Source organism: Cebus imitator, unplaced genomic scaffold (genome assembly GCF_001604975.1).
Source record: "Cebus imitator isolate Cc_AM_T3 unplaced genomic scaffold, Cebus_imitator-1.0 Scaffold804, whole genome shotgun sequence".
In the NCBI taxonomy this organism is placed as follows: domain Eukaryota; kingdom Metazoa; phylum Chordata; class Mammalia; order Primates; family Cebidae; genus Cebus; species Cebus imitator.
This window is the reverse complement of record NW_016108119.1, coordinates 60,544-67,940: the sequence shown is the minus strand read 5'-3', so window position 1 is coordinate 67,940 and position 7,397 is coordinate 60,544. Positions and strand designations below refer to the sequence as shown.

The 7,397-nt window shown below is 47.3% G+C and overlaps 1 pseudogene; it reads left to right on the top strand.

The window, feature by feature from the left end:
• Positions 1 to 5,910: 5,910 nt before the first annotated feature.
• On the top strand, positions 5,911 to 6,992 carry LOC108297471 (annotated as a pseudogene).
• Positions 6,993 to 7,397: the final 405 nt, after the last annotated feature.

Sequence of the window (7,397 nt, the reverse complement as noted above, 5' to 3'; positions counted from 1 at the left end):
GGTGTGGTAGCTCATGCCTATAATTCCAGCACTTTGGGAGGCCAAGGTGGGCAGATCACTTGAGGTCAAGAGTTCTAGACAAGCCTGGTCAACATAGTGAAACCCTGACTCTACTAAAATACAAATAATAAGCCAGGGATGGTGGCACATGCCTGTGATCCCCAGCTACTAGGGAGGCTGAGGCAGGAGAATCGCTTGAACCTGGGAGGTGAAGGATGCAGTGAGCCAAGATCATGCCACTGCACTCCAGCCTGGGTGACAGAATGAGACTCCGTCTAAAATGAATAAACAAATAAATAAACAAACAAACAAGCAAATAGACAAAATGAAGAGACAACCCACAGAATGAGAGATTTTTTCGACCATCCAACAAGGCATTAATAACCAGAATACATAAGAATATAAAAACAAAAATCCCAAATACTACCATTAAAAAATAGGCAAAAGCCGTGGCCGCCTGGCCCCACCCCCTGGGCACACCAGCCAGCCGCGCCATGCGGCACCCAGCCCGGACCACAGGGACTGGGCCTCACCCAGCCCCACCAGCCGCCTGGACCCCCAGGACTCCGAGCACTTGCGGCTCGAGTCCAACTTGTGACCCTCGCCAACCACCGTTCGGGCCCAGGTGGGCTGGGGGAAGGGCTGTCATCTAGACCAAAGCCATGCCACTGTGCTGCCACGGCCACCAGCCCGCCCACAAGCCATAGAGGAGAGGCAGGTAACCTTGCTCAGGCTGACGAGCCTGGCCAGCAGGGCAGCCCCTCTAAGCCCCCGGCCATCCCCGTCTGAGCCCTGAGCCCACCCCAGTCACCCCTGACCCTGGCGGGGCCTTGCATGGGAGGCGGCTCCCTTCACCTCGATTCCTCAATTTCTCCAGCTGTAAAACAGGACCGGGCGGCCCAGTGGCCCGGAGGAGCCGCCCACCCCGCTCCGCCCTCCAGGTGGCCCGCGATCCGTTGAGGATGGTTTTCTAAGTGCAATACTTGGCCCACTGGCCTCCCGCTGCCCCCATCGCGCTCAGGCAATAACTGGCTCAGCCCCAGTCCACGCGTCCCGTGGTGACCTCCGGGAGCAGCACCCAGGCTCCCTCCAGCACTGGCACCCAGGGGCGGGCCGTCCTGGCTGTGCAGGGTGCAGGGGTGAGGCTGGGGTCCTGCCACAGTGATGAATGGATTAACCAGCCGAGGCAGCAGTGCCCCCACTGTGACGCCCATGCCCCACTAACCCCACACCCCCATTCTGGGCAATAAGCGACAGCATTGGGGGAAAAAAATTTTTTTTCCTATAATCCATGTTAGAGGAAATAAAAAAAAAAAAGGACAATAGATCTCAATAGATATTTTCCAAGACATAGGTACAAATGGCCAACAGGTAAAAGCAAACACGTTTAACATCACTAATCATCACAGAAATTCACATCAAAACCACAATAAAATATCACCTAACCTCAATTAACATGCCAATTATCAAAACGTCAGAAAACAGCAAATGCTGACACGGACACAGAGAAACAGGAGCACTCAAACACTCTTGATGAGAATGTAAAATAGCCTGTGGAAAACGACATGGAGTCTCCTCAAGAAACTGAAAATAGAACTACCATATGATTCAGCAGTCACACTGCCGGGTACACGCCCATGAGAAAGAAACTCAGTATATCAAACACACATCAGCACTGTTTATTGCAGCGCTATTCACAACAGCCGAAATACAAAATCAACCTGAGTATCCATCAACAGATGAATGGACAAGAAAATGTGGTACATACACACAAAAAGAAAGGATTTGTGAATATACTAAAAGCCATTGAATTGGGTGCCTTAAATGGGGAAGTTGTATGCTATGTAAACTCTATTTCAATAAAGTTGTTTTTGATAACATAAGGGGCCGGGTGTGATGGCTCATACCTATAATCCCAGCACTTTGGGAGGCCGAGATGGGCAGATGATCACGAGATCAGGAGATAGAGACCATCCTGGCTAAAATGGTGAAACCCCGTCTCTACTAAAAACACAAAAAATTAGCTGGTTGGGTAACATGCACCTGTAATCCCAGCTACTCAGGAGGCTGAGGCAGGAGAATTGCTTGAACCCAGGAGGCAGAGGTTTCAGTGAGCCGAGATCTGGTCACTGCACTCCAGCCTGGCTACAAAGGGAGAGTCCATCTCAAAAAAAAAAAAAAAAAGAATTTCTTTTTTTTTTTTTAACCCCCAAAACCTGAAATGAAGTCTTTCTCTGTCACTCAGGCTGGAGTGTAGTGGCATGATCTGGGGTCACTGCAACCCCTGCTTCCCAGGTATAAACAATTCTCCTGCCTCAGCCTCTGGAGTAGCTGGAATTACAGGCATGCACCACCACTCCTGGCTTTTTTGTATTTTTAATAGAGACAGGGTTTCACCATGTTAGCCAGGCTAGTCTCAAACTCCTGACCTCCAATGATCCACCTCCCAAAGTACTAGAATTACAAGCATGAGCCACCATGCCTGGCCTGCATTTTTCTTTATACAAGTCGTTTCATAAAGAAAATCTGAAAAAGATGACTAAGTCAATTAAAAAAAAAAAAAAAAAAGGAACACGTCACTGAAAAAGCAGTATGAGCCAGGTGCAGTGGCTCATGTCTGTAATCTCAGCATGAGATTTTTGGGAGGCCAGACAGGTGGATTGCTTGAGGTCAGGAATTCAAGACCAGCCTGACCAACATGGTGAAACCCTATCTCTACTAAAAATAAAACAATTAGCCAGGCATGGTGGCAGGCACCTGTATTCCCAGCTACTCGAGAGGCAGAGGTTGAAGTGATCCAATATTGCAATACTGTACTCTAACCTGGGCAACAGAGCCAGACTAGGTCTCAAAAACAAACACACAAACAAACAAACAAACAAAGGCAGTATGATAAAACACTCCAGAATATGCACAATGCAGAATGGTATCATGAATAACACTGAGTTATAAACTGCTGCCAGATGAATGGCAGGGCAGATCTTTTCACTTTCTCACGCTGAGCTAATTTTTACTTTCTGAACCTAATTTTCTCTATGTGATATGTCATGGGTTTAGGAAAGTAAATTACTTCCTACTACTATTTTGGTTTCTTAAGAAGTCTTTTCTAAAAGTGAAAAACAATTTATTACAGTATAATTTTCATAGAATAGTATATACCCATTTGAAGTGTCCAATGAGTTTTTGTCAAATGTATGTAATTGTGACACTAGCACCACAGTCAAGACACAGAATACCCCACACCCCAAAGCACTCCCCTTTATATTCTTGGGTTTGTTTCTGAACTCTCTCCTGTATTTTTTTTTTTTTTTTGAGACATGCTTTTTCTCACCCAGGCTGGAGTGCAGTAGGACAATCTCACCTCACTGCAATCTCTGCCTCTCAATCTCAACCCATCATCCCAATTTAGCCTCCCAAGTAAAAGAGACTACAGTCACATGCCACCAAGCTCAGCTAATTTTTGTCTTTTTTGCATAGACGGAGTTTCACCATGTTGCTTTCCCAGGCTGGTCTTGAACTCCTTAGTTCAAGCAATCCACCCACCTCTGCCTCCCAAAGTGCTGGGATTACAGGAGTGAGCCACCACACCTGGCCAAGCCACCATGTCTGGCCTCTTTTTTTTTTTTTTTTGAGATGGAGTCTCACTCTGTTGCCCAGGCTGGAGTGGTGTATAGTGCTATAATCTCATCTCACTGCAACCTCCATCTCCTGGGTTCAAATGAGTGTCCTGTGTCAGCTTCCCCAGTAGCTAGGATTACAGGTGCATGCTACCATGCCTGGCTTACATTTGTATGTTAGTAAAGATGGGGTTTCACCATGTTGACCAGGCTAGTCTTGAACTCCTGAACTCAGCTGATCCACCCACCTCAGCCTCCCAGAGTGCAGGGATTATAGGCTTCAGCCACCATGTCTGGCCAGGACATGCTTCTGTGGCTTGACACACCCACCCTTGGAACAGTCTTTCCTAACCCACTTGCGAGGCCCAACAGAACATAGGAGGATCCAGAGGGTGTTTATATTTGACCCCAACTCCTCTGAAGGTCCTTCAATGGAGCCTGAATAAAGGTGGGAACAAAAATCTTGGGTGTCTCCTTTTTTCTACTGGTTATAGGGCAGTTGTAGGATCCTGAGAAGGAAGAATGTCTTCTACATGTGACTCAGGTCGTCTTTATTAAATAAGAGTAAAACATCTAAACTCTTCTTTGTTTTCTGCTGCTATACCCTATCCCACACACTGGGCGATTTATAAAGAATAAAAGTTTAAGGCCAAGAGCAGTGGCTCATGCCTGTAATACCAGCACTTTGGGAGGCCGAGGTGGGCAGACCATGAGGTCAGAAGTTCAAGAAAGCCTGACCAACACGGTGAAACCCCGTCTCTATTAAAAATACAATAATCAGCTGGGTGTGCTGGAGCACAACTGTAAGCCCAGTTACTCAGGAGTCTGAGGCAGGAGAACTGCTTGAAGCCAGGAGGCGGAGGTTGCAGTGAGCCAAGATCCCACCACTGCCCTCCAGCCTGAGTGACAGAGTGAGACTTTGTCCAAAAAAAAAAGAAAAAAGAATAGAAGTTTATTTGGCTCACAGTTCTGGAGGCTGAGGATTCTAAGATCAAGGGGCCACAACTTGTGAGAGCCTTCTTGCAGTGCCATACCATAGCAGAGGGCCAAGTGCGCACAGGACACAAGAGGGGATGGAAACTGAGCTTGCCCTTTTATCAGAAGCCCACCCCTGGATCACCCAACCTTCATTCATGAGGGCAGAGGCCTCATAGCCGAATCAGCTTTTAAAGACCCTCCCTCTTCTTTTCTTTTCTTTTCGAGAGAGCTTTACTCGTTGCCCAGGCTGGAGTGCAATGGAGCGATCTCGGCTAACAGCAAACTCCACCTCCAGGATTCAAGTGATTTTGCTGCCTCAGCCACCCAAGTAGCTGGGATTACAGGTGCCTGAGACCACACCTGGCTATTTTTTGTGTTTTTAGCAGAGACAGGGTTTCACCATGTTGGCCAGCTGTTCTTGAATTCCTGACCTCAGGTGATCCACCCACCTCGACCTTCCAAAGTGCTGGAATTACAGACATGAGCCACTTTGTCTGGCCAGGTCACACCTCTTAATGCCATCACAATAGCAAATTTCAACATGAATTTTGGAGGAGGCATTCAAACCACAGCACTTACCTTGGCTTCTCCTTCCTGAATCTCTTGGGATGTCTTCCCAAAGTGTTCCATTTCTTCATGGAAGAGGTAAAAGCAAATAGTTGTGCTTTATCATCAAACATCAGAATTCAGAATGATTGCTTTCCTTTGTCTTTTTTTGTTATTTTTCCAAGAGGGTTACTGCTTACTGAAACCTGAACTGATTTCAGAAAACTCAGACCAACTCTAAACTAACCTAGGATTTAATTTGTTCAATTTTTCCTTTATCTTCCCTTCCCTTTCAGCAATGCTTGACACACCCACTCTTGAAACAGCCTTTCCTAACCCACTTGTGAGGCCCAACAGAGTGTAGGAGGAGCCAGAGAGTGTTTATATTTGACCCCAACACCTCTGAAGGTGCAATCTCGGCTCACTGCAACCTCCACCTCCCCAGTTGAAACAATTCTCCTGTCTCAGCCCCCTGAGTAGTTGGGATTACAGGTGTGTGCCAACACACCCAGCCAATTTTGTATTTTTGGTAGAGATGTGGTTTCACCATATTAGTCAGGCTGATCTCGAACTCCTGACCTCGTGATCAACCCGCCTTGGCCTCCCAAAGTGTTGGGATTACAGGCATGAGCCACCTCACCCAGCCCTCTATTAATCTAAACATTTTAAATAAATAAAAGGAAACATTTGTTAGGTATATAGTAGCTAACACAAAGGTATCTGAACATAAAACTAAGAAACAGCATATTGAACCCAGAAGTATATTTAAAAACACAAAATAAAGCAGCAAAGTGGCCAGGCCCCTCTGGGTGGGGGGACTGGGTCTGGGATAGGTACCCTCCTCATCAACAAGATCCGGGAAGAGTACCCAGACAGGATCACGAACACATTCACTGTGGTGCCCTCACCCAAGGTGTCAGACACAGTGGTGGAGCCCTACAACACCACCCTCTCCATCTATCAGCTCATAGGAAACACAGACGAGACCTACTACATCGATAATGAAGCTCTCTATGACATCTGCTTCAGAACCCTAAAACTGCTACACCCACCTGCGGTGACCTGAACCACCTGGTGTCCGCCACCATGAGTGGGGTCACTACCTGCCTGTGCTTCCCAGGCCAGCTCAATTCTGACCTGCAGAAGCTGGCCATGAATATGGTCCCGTTCCCCCACCGGCATGTTTTCATGTCCAGTTTTGCCCTGCTGACCAGCCAGGTAAACCAGCAGTCCTGGGCCCTGACAGTGTCCGAGCTCACCCAGCAGATGTTGGATGCCAAGAACATGATGAGAGCCTACGACCCCTCCATGGCCACTACCTGATGGTGGCCATCATGTTCAGGGGGCCGCATGTCCATGAAGGAGGTGGACGCAAATGCTTAATGTCCAAAACAAGAACAGCAGCTACTTTGTAGAGTGGATCTTCAGCAATGAGAAAACGCCTGTCTGTGACATTCCGCCCGAGGGCTAAAAATGTCCGCCACCTTCATTGGCAACAGCAGGGCCATCCAGGAGCTGTCCTAGTGCATCTCGGAGCAGTTCACAGCCATGTTTCCGCACAAGACCTTCCTGCACTGCTACATGGGCAAGAGCCTGGACTAGATGGAGTTCACCAAGGCCAAGAGCAACATGAATGACCTGGTGTTCAAATAACGATCGTACCAGGACGCCGCAGCAGAGGAGGAGGGCGAGTTCGAGGAGGAGGTGGCCTACAGCCTCCAGCCACCGGAGAAAGCAGGGAAGTGGTGTGAACTCTTTATTCACTCCCAGCCTGCCTTCTGGCCGTGCCTCTGTCTGTGCACTTGCTGTTTTCCCTGTCCACGTCCCATGCTGTACAGACAACATTATTGAAGCATTTTCACAGTGAAAACAAATTTTTTTTGGTTTATTTCCATGTGATCTTTTTTTGCCCAATATACATTTTGTCTTCTATAAAATACCTGAACACCTACTGAATACTTCCGTGTGTGGCTGCATATGTCATGAAGAATAATTATCTACAGATCACAGATCTAGCTCTCAGGGTTTAACTGTGTATGCATTCCTATAATCTCTTCATCTCATAAGAATCTGAGGCTATCCCTTATCTTTTGAAACAGAGATTGGCAATCCCGGGTTCTGAGCTGTTACACGCTAAGCTTAGTAAACATCAGTGAACATGTTATACTGATCTTCTGAGTGTAAATTGTTTCATGTAACTGGCGGGAGGGATGAGATTCTCCCTTTTAGCAGCTATTTTGCAAGATGCTTTCCTCA